Genomic DNA, 16,790 nt, shown 5'->3' on the forward strand with positions numbered 1-16,790 from the left:
CCAGAGGCTCCCTTCACTCTGGAATAAAATCCCAGTCCAGGTTAGACAGAGTCCCTCATTGACTCTCTTCAAGAGGAATCTTGAGTGGATGGGAGATCATAGGTTTACCCCGGGTATCACTTCTGTGTCACTGTTGGACAGAGGCACAGTATACTAACCTCGAAAAAGGGCATAGCAAAATAAATTTAAAATGGGTGGCGAAAGCCAAACACATTCTGGCTAGGCTTATAAATGCCCTAGGGCAGATAGCCTAGTATGAACTTATGAACCTATGTGGGAGGAAATCGGAGCACCTGGAGGAAACTCACGCGACCACAGGGAGAACATGCAGATTCCACACAGAAGGCACCCCAGCCAAGGATCGAATCGGAGAACCTCTTGCTGTGAGGCGGCAACGCTAACTGCTGCACCACCGTGGCCACCCAAGAAAGTGTAAGCAGTATTCACCCTTATTAGAACAGTTTGGGAAAAATACTGGCAAGGCTATGGTTTTATTGATATTGACCTCTGAGATCACTTTTGGAAGGAAGGAAGGACAGGTTTGTCCTGAGTGACAATGTCTTTATGGAAAATTATATAAGGGGCAGAGGTACAGGATACACCAGTAAAGAATTTTTTATACATTCTGGAGTGGTGTGTGTTTTTTGCCTTAGAACATAACACCTGTAATTCGGAGACTCGTGTCGCTGAGCTGACAGCATTCAGAAGAAGAGTTTTCCAAAAAGAAACTTAAAGTCACGGGTCACTGCAGGTTCAAAGGGAGGTAATGTAAGTGACTGCAAGACAATTGTCAAGTCCCATGGTGATAAGGGGGCTTTAAATGAATTGTGCCCTTAAAAAACTTTACAAAGTCTGTGAGAGATTAAGGTTTGCTCACTGAAACAGTTATGAAAATTACAAATGGATGCTAAGATAATGTTAATAGTAGAAGCAGAAGCCCCTTTACCCAAATTAGTAGCCTAAAACTTAAGAACGTTTTCCACTGGAGCTGAGAAAGGATCCAGACCATAATCACTAGCCCAGATAGAAAATCACTTCCATTTACTGGGGTAGAGATTCCTGATGGATGGTTTATGGGATGCCAACAAAATGTGTCGTACAGGAGATGGAAGGTCATTGTGCCTAGTGACTAACGGAACTGGATAAACAAAGCAATCAGCTTGAGAGTTTGTAGACTGGGATGCAGCAGTCTCTAGGGGTGAGACAGAAGGTCTGGAGCTGGGTCCAGAATCCATGTATGATGAAGCAGATGAGGCCATAGGAATAGAAACCATACTTACTGAGGCCAGTAAGGTGCAATGAGGATTATTTTGCGTCTCAACCAAGCTGCTTTCTTGAGGAATAAGGGAATGGAGGAAAGGCATAAAGGAAACCCAGGGGCCAATCGAAGAGAAGAGCATCTCTCAGAGAGCATCCCTCAGAGACTCCCCCTGAGGGGGAATTAGGGCAAAGGACTTTCTGCACTTGTTCAGGGATGAAGCAAGCAGGTCGCAGGAAGACTGGCCCCAGCCACAAAAAATCTTCTTCACTACTCTGGGATTTAGAGACCACTCGTGAGGCACGAGAATGCATCTGCTCAGTTTGTCTGCTATCACGTTTGAACTCCCCGAGATGTGCACTGCTATCAGAAAGCAGTTAAAAGTTACGGCCCACTACCACACTCAAAGGACTTGATTCCTCCCGGTTTGTTGATGTACCAGACAACAGACATGTTGTCTGATTGAATAGCTATCATTCCTTGAGGTAAGGCAGAATGAAACACTTGCAACACTAGAAGCACTAACCTCAGCTTCAGAACACTGATATGCAGGTTGGCCTTGGAGGTGGACCAAGTGCCATGGACTGTCTTCCCTAGATAATGCTCCCCCAATCTGGGAAGCATCCATGGTCACTATGGCCTTGGGTTGAGGGGGGACAAAGGGGCGGCCTAGAAGAATCTCCTTGGACTGCATCCACCAGGATAGGTCATTTTTGCATCGGCTGGATATAACAACTAGATAATTCATGGGATGGGTTAGAACTGACCATTGGTTCACAAGCATCCACTGAAGAAGTCTCATGTGAAACCGTGCCAGTGGGACTAATGTGATCACTGCTGCCATGGAGCTCGGTGTTGCAGGATTTGCTGATCAAGTATCTTGTTTGAACAAAGATGGGGCTGAACCTGTGACTGTATTTTCTGCAACCTGTGGGTAAGGTAGCGATGCCACATACAACTGAGTATTGAGATGAGCTCTGATAAACTTCATATGCTGAAGTAGGGGTTAGCTGAGACTTTGCAAGGTTGACTGTGATGCCCACATGGAGAGAAAGTTTCAGACAGTAGTCCCTGGTTTGTAGAAGTAGATGCCTGGTGGTAGAGGTGAGGAGCCAGTCGTCCAGGTATGGAAACACTTAAAATCTGCTGCCATACACTTGGTGAACACCCTGGGGGCTGTGGTGAGACCAAAGGGCAGAACTCTGAATTGGTAGTGACTGGCTCCCAGCCAGAAGCGGAGAAACTTTCTTAGCATTTGTCCATCCTTATGTAGTAATACCGGTCTTGAAAGTCGGCAAAGTACATCCAATCATTTTCCTCTACAAAAGGAAGTACAGATTGACCGTGACCATCCAGAATTTTGACTGTGAACAAATTTGTTCAGAATGATGAAATCCAAAATTGGTCTCCATTCCCCCATCTTCTTTGGCACTAAAAAGAATCTTGAGTAATATCCGGATCCTAGTTGGTCTGGTGGGACTTCTTGGATGACTTTTCTAGCAGCTTTTTGATTTCTAATGCTGCTTGAACACTCTGACTGGGTGGAACATTGGGGAGTTTTGCTCAAGTTTGTGGGGTAAGGGTGAAGGGGATAAAGTAACCTCTGAAAATAATCCTTAGCACCCAGGCATCGATTAGTAGTTATGTGCCACTAGGTGGTTGGTTGCAAAGAGAATCTTGCCGACTGCCTCCAGAGGCATGCAGTTGGGCCTCCTTTCAGGAGCACTATTAGGGTTGACCAGAGAAAGACCCCCTGGAAACCTGGTTCTGCAGACCACCCCTGCCTCTGGGACAGTGTCTTCCATTGCGACTCCCCCCTGTCCTGAGGGAAGTTTGTACCACATGTGTTCTGGAAAGGCCTCTGAGACTTCTTGAATCACATCTTGCCACTCCTTTGGTTCCTAGAGTAGGATCGCTGAGGAGTGGAGAAATATACGTCCACAGCAGGCAGTGTCTTTCCATCTTTCTCACACCTGGATAGAGTTTCCTTCACTTTGGGCCCAAATAATGAAGATTTGTCAAAGGGAGCATTGACGAAGGAAGACTTGAATGATTCCGCAAACTCACACAGGCGCATCCAAGCATGTCATCGAATTGTAATGGCTGAACCTGCTGACCTGGTCGCCCCTTTGGCACCATGTGCAATGAGCCTCATGGATAAGTTCGAAATAGACTCCAGGGTAACTAACTGCGAGGCCACTTTTTCTTGCATCCCTTCAGCCACTGCTCCCGCCAGGGTGTCTGACAGCTCCTTGACCAGATCCCTTTGAAGTCTACTAAAATGTGCCAAAAAGTTCAAGGACTTGATGGAGAGGGTCGATAGATCCACTTCCCAAATTTGTCCATTGCCCTGACCTCCTGGTTAGGGGGATGAGCAGTAGAACTTTGCTCAACTAGTTCTTCCTTGGTGGTGGCCACTACCACCATAGCATCAACCACTAAGTACTTTGCCCAATGTGGATATTCCTCGGGTTTGGAAAGTATCTTGTCAGGTCTCCAGGGGATGGGCTCTAGAGAGTCAGGAGCCTTGCAAGCCTGCTGAGCAATTAACTTAATGAGGTTGTCAATGGGCGGGGTTCACACAGGACGTAGACGGGTGAGCTCCAAATGCCTGCAAGTATATGGATTCATCAGAGGAAGGGTCTTTGGCTGTCTAATCATCCCTCTGTTTTAGGATCCTCACAATGTCTCCGAAGGAGGAGTCTTCTGAGTGTGACCAAGGGGAAAAGTCCCCCTCATTTAACTCCATGTCCTCTGAGACTGATTCTTCAGGAGAATCAAACTGTTTCCTCTTACACAATCTCTTCCGAGGTGGCTCTTCAGTGGGGGCATCTGAAGAGGTCTCGGAAGAGGGGAGACCTTTAGCAGGTAGGTCTTGCGACCTTGGAGCTTGCTGTCCAGGGGAGGAGGTTGGTGGCAGATCTGATAAAGCTGGGGGTCAGGGGTTGAGACTCCGGTAAAACAGAAGCCACCTGGGAGGAGGCAGTGGCCAAGGCTCTTTCCATGGCTTGAAAGGCAGGACCCCCACCGAGGAGGGATGTTAACGTGGAACAGAGAAAGACAAACTTGGAACTGGGGTCACACCCTGCCCCAAGAGCCCCACCTCAGAAGCTAGAACTGAGGATGGCTCTCCTACCGGTGCAGCCTAAAGAGGCAATACCAGCTCCATAGAAAAAAATCAGAGCCTACTCTAACTCCTCGGACCTGACAGCGAAGAAATGGTCCCAGGCCTCCATCAGTCCCGAAGGCACCGAAGGTGTCAGAACCATACGCAGCACCGAGGACAAAAAGGTAGTTGATGCTGAGGTCACTGGAACCTGTGATGTTGAGCCGACTGCTCTAAAGTCTGTGAAGAGGTCAGAGGAGGAGAATAAGAAGGGGTCGTAGGAGAGAAACCCCCTGCACCAGAAGGGAGGGGAGTTAAGAAGATGGGGGAAGATCCCTGGCTGTCAGAATCTGATCCACCAACCAAACATCAAGTTCCGAGAGGCTCCTGGTGGAGCAAACAGAAAATGGTCTCTCCAGAAAAGGGATAAGGAGTTGCCTCTGTATATAAAAATCAATTTTCAGCATCATCTGCAGGACCATAGGAGACATCAGCATTGACACAACAGTAGTGACAACTGGTGCTGATGTTAGAGCCATAGGCAATGTAGAAGTGATAGAAACCATAATCTGTGTGGGTGTCATAATCGGTGCCGAAGGCACCAGTAAGGTTTTCAGTGCCAAAGTTTCACTTTGTTCCATCAGTTTCAGAACCTTAGGTCTCAGTACTAAAGAGGAACCTGCAGAAGGGTGTTTGCATTTCTTTACAGTCGGTGCAGAGGGAGAAGTCAGCCCAGAGTGAGAAGTTTTGTTACCAGAGGAGACAGTTTGGCCTTGGACAAGGCTTGCTCAAAAAGGGCTTTAAGAAGCACTTTGAGAATCAGTTTATTTTTACATTCTACCAGGGTTCTATTACTGAAACCCTGGCAGACTATACACTCAAAACTTAAATGAGGTGCATCCAAACAGTAAACGCAGCAATCATGACAGTCAAGAGTTCGGCAGTTTTTTGCTGCACTCTTTACATTGTTTAAATCCTGAAGGCAAACTTTTTGGTTAATCTGCCATCGTCCCAAATAAAAAACGAGGAGAGGCAAAAGATAGATAGGAAAGAAGGAAAATATTTCAAACACAATCACACCAGGAAAAAACTAAAATCAATGGTAGATAGAGAGATTACTTAACGGTAAGAGGAGGGGAAAACTACCAATGATGGTAGTGAGAATTTGCAATGGTAAAAGGATAAACACACATGCACTAATGGATAAGACCAGGAAAGGGTTTTAGAAGTTAAACATCAAAAACAGAGAAATATTTAAAGGGGAAAAAAGTATAAATTTTTACTTAGCACTGAGACAGGAATCGGATGACGAGTCTTAGCTGTAAGAGCGGCAAACAAGATCTGAGGTAATGTAGAGATGGGCATTATGGGTAGATCAGTAGCTTGAGTGATTTTTTGGCTGGCACAAACTATGTAATGGCTAGACTGGTTTCAAAGATTGGAATTGTACCAAAGAGTCAAGAATAGATTAAGACTGACATCAGATCACCTAAATGCTTATGGAGAATATTATCGCCTAGCCAGTCAATCCTTTTTTTTTTCACTTCAGCCAATCTCTCTCCACCAAACTGCAACCAATTTCTCTTTATCAGATTGATTTTCTGCTTCTCATGTCTCCATGGAGACTATTTCTCTATCAGATTGTTTCCATGGAGATATGAGGGCCAAATACAGACTTGCTACTAAAGCATACATTCATTTGCTAAAAAAAACTTATAATATTCCATATTTTTTCATTCACTTGCTTTTCTTAAACCTTGTTACTATATCAATCTAATGTCCTTAATCCAGCCATTCTTCATGCAAGAATGAGAAAAAGCACATTAATTTTTCTTTTGTCATGCTCTTTTAATCAGGCTTTTTTCACATTGTAGTGCCTACATTTCTTAAAGATGAACAAGAAGAAAGAGAGAAAGGAGAAAAATTGAAAAAAGAACAGTAGCACCTATTGACATTCCCCACTATACTTATAAATAACTGAAAAAAATTACTATATAGCATGTAAAGAAAACCATACACCACAAAATAGTACTATTAAGAAAAAAAAGTTTTACTTACACTCATCTTTCTCCCCTCTCTTCCTCTCCTCACATTTTTCCAAACATTAATGACATGAAGTAGGGCATATATCTTAGAGTCTCCCACAAGTCCAGCAAATTCTGATCAAGTCCAATATTGCCACATTTTCTTGTTCTGTCATATTTCACAAATATAACTATTGTTCTCCATCTCTTAAATCCTGTCTCTGCTTCATTTCCAATGCACTTTCGATTCTTCTAGTCAACTCTCGTGCTCCCTTCCTTCTCTCCAACATTTTCCATTACAACAGTGGAAAACGTTTTACAGGCACAGTCCCTCTTGGTCTTTATTACTAGAAGAAAAAGAAGCAGAGTCTCCTTATGTTTCACAGCTCACTTTTTGTTGGACAAACTTTCTGTACTTCATCCTTAGCATGTACTTCATCAAAAAATGTTTTTGTCCCTCTAGGAAAGAATACCTTGAAGACAAATCAGTACAGCAGTTTGAATCTACATAACTGCATCTTAACATTCCCTGAATAATGGAATAAATTTACTCCTCTTCTGCCTGGTGTACGAGTAATCATTCCCCACAAACATTCACTTCTGCCACAGTTTTGTCAGAATCAACTCCTTCTGCTGGTAGGATTGCAACTTTATTATTAAAGGTCTGGGTTACTTTCTCACAGCCAGGTTTGGAGCATACACACAATCTGCCCTTTCACCTAACTCCTCCTGCTGTGGAATACTGATCCAGTTGCTTATTTGTGCTTTCATAAAATTAATGTAGTCTCTTCCTTTCAGCTTCTTGGGTAGAGATGAAAATCTTAGGTTTTCCCTATGTGCTCTGAACTCTCATTGTATTATTTTTTGAAATGTCTCTTCCTGAGCAGTCTCATTCAGCCAGCCTTTTCTTCATTTCAACCTCTGATTTTTGCAGCTTTATCACCTCATCTGAATTAGAAGTTATGTACTCACCATAAAGTTCCATCTGAGTAGGTAGTTCATTTGTCTGCAACCTGTGGGTTACGGATCCGATATCGGATCCGAGCCGGCAACTTGTTTCAAGCTAATGGATCCGAGCTCCTAGCCCCTCCCTTCACCCATAATCCCCTGCTAACCCTCCATGGCCTCAGATCGAGTTTGCCTCTCCATATATATCCAACAAAGGATATCTAAAAAACTAATAGATCCAAAGAAGGTCAGGGGGAAGGAGGGGGGGGATGGTTGCAGACAAATGAACTACCTACTCAGATGGAACGTTATGGTGAGTACATAACTTCTAAATCTGAAGTAGGAATGTTCATTTGTCTGCAACCTGTGGGACAGAGTCCCCAGCTACCTGCACCCTGGGTGGCCATCATGGAAGGATATTACGAAGCACCGCAGAGCCAAAGGATGCTCTCCCTCTAGAAAGCAGGTCTAGCTTGTAGTGGTTGATAAAGGTATGAGATGAAGCCCAAGTGGCTGCAGAACAAATATCATCCAAAGGAACTCTAGACTTGAAAGCCGCAGAAGTAGAAATGGAGCGAGTGGAATGAGCACGAACTCCTTCTGGTGCGGGTCTACCCGAGGCTTGATAAGCTAGCAGGATACATTGGGAAATCCAGCGAGATAAAGATACTTTAGAGATAGCTTTCCCCAAGTTAAATTTGGCAAAGGAAACGAACAGCTGGTCGGATTGTCTATGGCCAGCCGTCCTATGGGTATAAAAACGAAGCTGCCTATGAACATCCAATGAGTGCAGCTTGTATTCACCCTTATTTTGATATTTAGGAAGAAAACCGGTAAATTTATGGATTGGTTTATGTTGGTTTCTGATGCTATCTTGGGAAGAAAGGAGGGATTGATCCTGAGGTACACTCTATCAGGGTGAAAAATCAGGTACGGAGGTTTTACAGAAAGAGCCTGAAGTTCCGACACTCTTTTCGCTGAAGTAATGGCTACAAGGAATGCCCGCTTTCCATGACAACAATTTCAGGTCCACTGCAGCAGCGGCTTCAAAGGGGAGCAGTCAAGGCTTGAAGAACTAAAGTAAGATCCCATGGGGTACGGCTTCTTTACAGGAGGTCTAAGTAAAAAGGTACCCTTGAGAAAGGTTTTACACAATTTGGCTGACATCAAGGGTCCTGTATCATGTCCCACATGATAATGAGAAATGGCTGCCAATTGCACTTTGACAGTTGAACAACTAGCACCCTCTTGAAAGAGTTCAGTTAGGAAGTCTAAAATGGATGGAAGAGGAGCCGTAAAGGGATCTAGCTCTCGGCGCTCCGCCCAGATGGAAAAACGTTTCCATTTGCTGTGATATACCTTCCTGGTGGAGGGCTTATGTGCTGCCACGAGGATGGCTTTGACTTGTGAAGAGATACCGGGAGTCCTAACTAGGAGTGGAACTGGAGCAACCAAGCTGTCAGTTTCAGATTGTCCAGGTTTGGAGTTGGCAAGTCCGATGGATGGGAGATGAGATCCGGGATGGGATCTAGAATCCAAGGGTGATGCACACGGTGAGACCACAGGTAAGGGAACCAAATTTGTCGAGGCCAGAATGGGGCAATGAGAATCATTTTGCTCCCCAACCGCGAGGCTTTCTGTAATAGTTGTATCATCATTGGAAGAGGAGGATAGGCATAGAGTAGACCGGGTGGTCAAGCATGCACCAGAGCATCTCTTGGTGATTCCCCTGGTGAGGGGATTAGAGCGAAGAAATTGTCGCATTTGGCGTTTGATGGAGATGCAAAAAGATCGCAGCAGGGTTGCCCCCATGTTGCAAATATCTGCTTTGCTACTAGAGGATTGAGAGACCACTCGTAGGGGGTAAGAAGGGTGCGGCTGAGCTTGTCCGCTAGGATGTTGGTCCTCCCCGGAATGTGCGTTGCAATCAGAAAGCGGTTGGTGGAGATCGCCCATTCCCACACTCTCATGGCTTCGCGGCAAAGAGGATAAGATCTGGTTCCCCCCTGTTTGTTGATATACCAGACCACTGACATGTTGTCCGAGTGAATCGCAATCGTTCCTGCAGGGAGGAAGCTCTGAAGTGCTTGCAATGCTAACAGCACTGCTCTCATCTCCAGAACGTTGATATGCAGGGAGGTCTCTGTATCGTTCCACGTGCCTTGGACTGTCCTGCCTGAGTAATGCCCCCCCCCACCCGAGGCGGGAAGCGTCCGTGGTCACCGTGGCGACGGGGGGAGAGGTGCAGAAGGGTCGGCCCGTATGGAAGTTTGATGCTTGGAGCCACCATAGTAACGCCCTTCTGCAAGCCTTGCTGATAGCAATGGGATGGTGGAGAGGGAGGGATAGGAAGGACCATTGCACTAACAGAGTCCATTGCAGGACTTGCATGTTCAAACGGGCATGGAAGGAGTGTAATCGCTGCTGCCATGGAGCCTAGTGCCCTCAGGATCAATTCGCTGGTGAAGCCTCTGAAAGAAGGATAGCCCGCACATGAAGTTGAAGATTTCTGATTCTCTCGCAGTTAGGAAGGCTCGCAAATCTCTGGTGTTTATTCTGGCACCTATAAATTCTATGATCTGTGTTGGAGCCAGTAGGGATTTGCCGACATTGATAGTAATGCCTAGTTGTGGGGCTAGATGGAGAAAGAAGTCTCTGGCTGAGCAAAGTAGATGCCTTGTTGGTGCGGTCAGGAGCCAGTCATCCAGGTACGGGAAGACCTGAATTCCCTGGAGTCTCAGGTGGGCCGCAATCACTGCTAACACTTTGGTGAACACCCGGGGGGCTGTGGTGAGGCCAAAGGGAAGGACCCTGAACTGGTAGTGACTGTCTCCCAGCCGGAAGCGAAGGAACCTCCTGGATCATTTGTCCATTAATATGTGGTAATACGCATCCTTGAGGTCTATAGAGCACATCCAATCGTTCTCCCTCAGAAGGGGGAGGACAGATTGAAGAGTGACCATTCGGAATTTTTCCTTGGTTGCTGACAGGTTCAAGTGGGAAAGGTCTAGGATGGGTCTCAGATCCCCCGTCTTTTTTGGCACCAAAAAGAACCTGGAGTAGAACCCTAATCCGAGCTGGTCTTGGGGGACGGGCTGGATGGCTCTTTTTCTTAGCAGCTGCTGCATTTCTGCGGCTGCGGCCTCCCTGTGATCGGATGGTACATCGGGGAGGTTCTTGGATTGGGGGACATGGAGAATTGGTATTTTGTACCCTCTGGATATGATGCGAAGCACCCAGCGGTCTGTTGTGATGTACTCCCATGCCGCTAGATGCTTCGAAAACGCCCCCTGACTGCCTCCAGAGTGGAGCAGCCGGGCAACCCCTCAGGGTTGCTGCGCGCCGCTCAGAGAAAGGTTCTCTGGACCGGAAATTTCTCGGAGCCCCTCTGCCCCTAGGGTGACGTCCTCCCTGTCTACCTCTGCCACGGTAGGACTGGTTGTCCGGAGCTGGTTGGGAATGTTGTGATTTTCGGAACCACATCTTCTTCTGACCCATTTGGTTCCTTGAAAAGGACCGCTGGGGAGCAGAGAAGCGGACTCCGACGGCAGACAACGTCTTCCCGTCCTTCTCACTCTGGACAAGCGTCTCGCGAACTGTTTTGCCAAAAAGGGCAGAACCATCAAAGGGGGCGTTCGTGAAGGACGCTTTAAAGGGCTCCGTAAAGTCGCAATGACGGAGCCAGGCTTGACATCTCATGACTAGGCCTGCTCCGCTGGCCCTAGCGGCTCCCTCTGTGGCGTGGGACAATAGCCGCATAGAGGTGTTTGAAATAGATCTCAGAGTGGCCATTCGGGTGGAGTACAATTGTTTATCCTCCTCCGACATGGACTCAGGGGGAGATGCAGCGTATTCTTTGATAAGATCCCGCTGCATCCTGATGACATGTGCCATATAGTTCAGAGACCTTACTGAGAAGGTCACTGAACTAAAGACTCACTTCCCTAAGCGATCCATCAAACGGGACTCTCTGCTCGGTGGATGGACTGAGGGACTCTCCTGAGCCAATTCCCTCTTTGTGGCTGCTGCCGTCACCGTGGCATCTACAGGGGGGCCCTTACTCCAATGAGACCGGTCTGAGGGGGGGCTAAGAATCTTATCCGGTCGTTTGGGTATTGGCTCCACGGTGTCCGGATCCTTCCATGCCCTGGTGGTAATAAGGTCCACCAGGGGATCGGCTGGAGGGGACACCCAGGAGGTAGACGGGCCTGCCTCGAATGCCTCCAGAAACACGGACTCGTCAGAGGAAGACTTAGGGGCAGACCACCCACCTCTGATTCTTAGCATCTCCATGATGTCTCCAAAGGAGACATCCTCAGGGGGTGATCTTGGGGAGCCTTCCCCTTCCTCCAAGTCCGTGTCCTCGGTTAAGGACTCAGGGGAGTCCATGTGCCTCCTTTTGCACTTATGCTTGCGGGGAGCTTCCTCGGGGGGACTGTCCGAGGAGGCCTCGCCAGCAACATCCTGTTCCAATGGAATTATCTGTGACATCGAAGCAGGCTGTCCCTTTGGCCGGGTGATGGAAGCCTGGCCCAGCAGAGAGGGAGTGCAGGGAGGAGTCGATGCAAGGACCGGGGGTCCGGATGCTCTCAACAGAGCCCTCTCCACAACATCGCATGCAGAGGGAGAGCCACTCTCCAATGGATCCGAAAGTCGGCTCCCACTCGGATCCGATGAAGGGATCGGAGCCGGCGCCGAGACCGTCGGATCCGAGGGACCAGTGTGCTCCGACCTGGATGGAGCCGAAGGCACACTGAATCCCCCGGATCCGAAGCTCGGACCACGGCTCCGAGAGGTCGGATCCGACAGACTCGAGGGTAGGGTCGGATCCGAAGTACCAAGTACTGTCAGCGCTGACCCACTCCCGGCTCCAAGGCTGCTCGGCTCGGCGCCCAACCCGGTAGCGGGTCGGAGAAGGAGCAATTGGGTGGAAAAAGGTGTTGAGCTCCCCTGAGGGGAGGCAAGAGCACTCCCATCTGCAGCTGGGCCTGGATGAACCTTTGCATCATCCGGTCCAAGTCTGCATCAGATAAACTAAATGTAGATCTCGAAGAGGCCACCGAGGCAGGCCTGGAATGCCGCCTCGATGACCTCGACGAAAATCGGGTCTCCTCCTCCTTGGGCCCCGGGGAGAAAGAAGGGGATCGTAGCCGAGGAGGAGGAGACCTAGAAGCAATGGAGGGAGAAGCCCGCTTAGCTGGCGGGGCCGAAATGGAGGTCTCGGCCCGCCGCTTGTGGTGCTTCTCCCTCCGTTTCTCCCTCCTGGCCTCCCTGTCCTCCGACACTTTAGGGGGAGTTTGAGTCCCAGTCGGAGGCAGGGGGGCAGGAGTGGCAACCATCACAGGCTGTGATGGAGCCACATGAGTAGTAGAAGTAGCGGAGGCCGAAGCTGAATCCGGGGGTAGAAGTCCCGCCAGGACCAGCTTCGACCTCCGTTCTTTCAGTGCCCTGGGGTTGAACGCTGCACAGATAGTACAGCCCGAGGTGAGGTGTTCAACCCCAAGGCACCGAACTCACCGAATGTGGCCATCAGCCAGGGAGAGCTTATGGCCACACTCGGTACATTTAGAAAATATGGCTTTTGGGGCCTCAGCCATTCCCTTTTTTTTTTTTTTTTTAAACTAAAAAAAAAAGAAGAAAAAAACAACTACACACACACACACAGGCCCCAAAAGACACACAACAAACACTCACACACTAGCGACCAGCGAAGGGAGGGTATAAATAAAAAATTTAAGGAACCTAACACAGACACACTATATAATATTACTTTAAACAACAAAAAAAATATTTCCTGACAAGAAATAATTCAAAAAGTTAACTTTTTTTTTACTTATCTGACGGAGCTCAAAAAGATCCAGCCATCACAAGAGCGGCAAACTAGATCTGAGGTCATGGAGGGTTAGCAGGGGATTATGGGTGAAGGGAGGGGCTAGGAGCTCGGATCCATTAGCTTGAAACAAGTTGCCGGCTCGGATCCGATATCGGATCCGTAACCCACAGGTTGCAGACAAATGAACATTCCTACTTCAGATTATCTGTTTAAATTTTCTTCCATTTTTTCCAGCCTTTTATTGTGTCGATATATTATATCAATGTTTCATTTATTTCAACCAGATCTGTGTGCTTGCCTTATATCTTCCTGTAGGTTACTGGAAGTCATGTCTGGAGGTTGCACTGCTTTTAGCTGAACAGCTGCAGAACTTTCCCCAGTGAGTGTTTCTTCCTCACTTTTTGTAGCCATTTTCCAGGCGCTCTGTATTTCTCTTTTCTTGGAATCCAGGCAGTACACTTATTAGCCAGTTATTGAAATTTACCCACAAACACAAATCTACTGGACTTTTCTGTTGAGTTTCTGTAGTCACAATGGGAGAGCTAGAGTTAAGCTGTTACTCAATGTGCAGCCATCTTGGAAGTCTATATTTTACATGTACCTGTATATGGTACCACTATAATCTTCTTTGCATATGTGTAATTCTTATTCTGTTTGTCTGACTGTACCCTGGGCTGGGCCTGAAACCTGTCCAGTTTGATTAGTGTCCTACTCAGATAAATAAGCAACCGTAACAGCAAATTTTGAAATTTTGTCACTAGTAGCCCAGTATTAACCAACTGAATGAATCCCCACTATTCATTATTCTTGACAAAGCTAATTAATTCGTTTACTCCCCAAAAATTTCATCCATAAGTCATCAGAGTTTACTTTAGTAGCCTCCCCTCAAGTGTTTGGCAGTGTTCCGTTTAGAAACAGGCACTCTATGTTGACATTTTTCCTGTAAAGTTACCCTTGAAATTTCGCCAATACCTAGTTGAACACATGGCAACCAGTTTGCAGTGACAAAGCACTGCTCCCAGAGATGCAAACCAGATACACCTGACATTACTCTATATTCTTCCCGCAACCCATCTAATCAATAAAAATGGCCTGTTGAGACGGAAATTAATTTCACACAATCTCCGTTACCAGATTGGTGGATATGGGCATCCTGAGGCAATACAGAAATTCTCATGTCTACTGACAACCAGCTAATTCTGAAACAAACTGATAAGGTATGTGAGAAATGTATTTACATAATGTCAGTGGAGACAAAGATATAACATAAAAACACTCTGAATGTCAAATTAGTTTACCAGTGGTACACATGCTATCCATCACACACAGTACAAAGCAGACACACAGACCCACATATGCTGGGGAACTTAAGTTTAACCTTCCTAAACCCCAAAGACCTCCTAGACAAAGTACATACAACAAATGCCTTCACCACCCACATCAGCACATATAGCACATCTCATAGATCCTTTACTTCTAAACCCATAAAGCAAGCCACCTTCTAAACCCATAAAACAAGCCACCACACAGTGCAATATTATGGTCACTGGAGATTCCATTATGAATCACACTGATGTTTCTCTCTCCAGCTGAGTAATGAGAAAGACACAGTCAATGGCTTATCAGGGGCCAGGATCTGCCACATCACACATGCACTCGGGTCACTGTACCACAAGTACCAGTATGACTCAGTCATAGTCCATGAGGGTGTAAATGACGTGAGGAGTACCATTCCTAGACTATATGAAGAGCGACATCATGGAGCTTTTGGAATGTATGTCCCAGGCTGGTATGAGCCTAGCACTGTGCAGCATTTTACCTTCTCCAAGGATGATGTCACAATATGAACAGAAGATGACGGACTTTAACAATACTTTCTGGTGTCACTCTAAGGGACTGTAATATCTGTCAGCATGGAAGGAGATGTGAACAGATCATGCTGTTTGCCACAGATGGTCTACACTTCTCCCCTCTAGGCTTTTGAATATTAGCTAAAACACTCTCCTCCCCCATAGTGCCTTTTTTAGACAATGTCAAACTGAAAGTACTTCTGACGAGCGAACTAAAACTATGAAAATATAAATGTGTTACTGCTCAATGGCAGGAGTCTAAACAACAACCTCCATTACCCCATCAAATATGTGTGTAAAAATTTAAGTTTTTATTTTAACTATTTATTGTTATTTTAATTTTTACACATATTTAGTGGGGCAAGTCCCTTGACAACTTTAAATGTTTATGGTGTTTTACATAACTAGTATTATTTCATCTACAGGACAAATTATTTATTCCTGTAATAGACCGTGCTGACAGGTTGCAGTACTAGATTCAGTCTACTTCTTTAATTAAATTCTAGTACAACTATGGCTGTGATTGGTTAGGATGGCCAGTTGGTTTTCAAACGTAGTCTTAAAAACGAGTGTTGTATTTTTCAGGTTTTTTTACTTCTGAAGAAGTTTGCATATTTTGGCAAACGAAAAGCGCTTCAAGTTTAAAGTTTAAAGTTTAATAAATCCTAGGTATTTCACTCAGCTGCTGTCGTGACCGTTTTTTTGGATCTTACTAGTTTGTTTAGCCTTTTGTGTTTCTCAAACAGGATGATACACTTTAGCTTCTCTATGTTCAAATCACCATAGGTAAAATCCTATACCACTTCCTTTCAAACTATAGGTCCCCCTCTATGACCCAGGAAACCAATAAAACATATTTTAGCTTATTGGAAACACTCACGATCCAACCCAATACCATATTCATGTACAACTTTAATTACCCCACTATTAAATAGGAATCATACACAACATCAAACGTGCAAGCAAAAAGATTCCTACACTTTGTAAATACAAACTCCCTGGACCAGACTACCAATATGTCAACCAGACGTTCAAACATACTAGATCTGGTCATGACTAATATGAGAGAATGCTGCACACCCCTAGTTCAATGTCTTCTCTAGCAATGTCAGACCACAAAAAGGTCTCCTTTGCAATAAAAAAATAAAACATGGATCCCCAGCTAGCCCTGGAATGTTCAGGAACTACTCTAAGTTTAACTTCTTACTACTAAGTAAGAAACTGGCAAATTTCAAGCCCCATAAACCATGAGAACACTGACGCCTATCAGGAACTGTTCACAGAAACTCTATATATGTATGTTAATACTTGCACAGAGTCAACTGTGCGCACCAGGAATAAATACAGAACTAACTCAAAAAACAAGACACCCTGGTGGAATCACATCATCAATCTATGTAACAGAAGGAAAAATCATGCCAACAATAAGGAGATGGAGCACCCAAGCAAGACAAAAGCACTCTCAAAGTAAACAAGCAGCTCAGAGGAAAAATAAAGTCTACTAAAGCCAACTTTGCATTAAATTTGGCCTTCCAGGCCAAGGACAACCACAAGGCATTCTTTAGCTATGGCAACAACCTCAAAGGCAATATACAATTGTGTGCAAAGCTCATTGTTAATGGAGCCACCTATACTGAGCCAGAAGATATAGCAAACCTACTGGCAAACAAATTCAGCTCTAACCTTACCCCTTTCTCCCCATCAACTTCCCCTCCAGGAAATACCATCAAATACAACTCCCCCTACTATCACTAGGGAATAGGTCCTCGGT

The 16,790-nt window shown here is 45.9% G+C and overlaps 1 protein-coding gene across 1 annotated transcript in view; it reads right to left on the reverse strand.

The window, feature by feature from the left end:
* CDK17 (cyclin dependent kinase 17) overlaps positions 1 to 16,790 on the reverse strand; it is a 1,919,677-nt gene that overhangs the window by 1,705,498 nt on the left and 197,389 nt on the right. The window lies entirely within an intron of this gene.

This window comes from Protopterus annectens, chromosome 11.part0 (genome assembly GCF_019279795.1).
Source record: "Protopterus annectens isolate FY-2018-M chromosome 11.part0, PAN1.0, whole genome shotgun sequence".
NCBI lineage: Eukaryota > Metazoa > Chordata > Ceratodontiformes > Protopteridae > Protopterus > Protopterus annectens.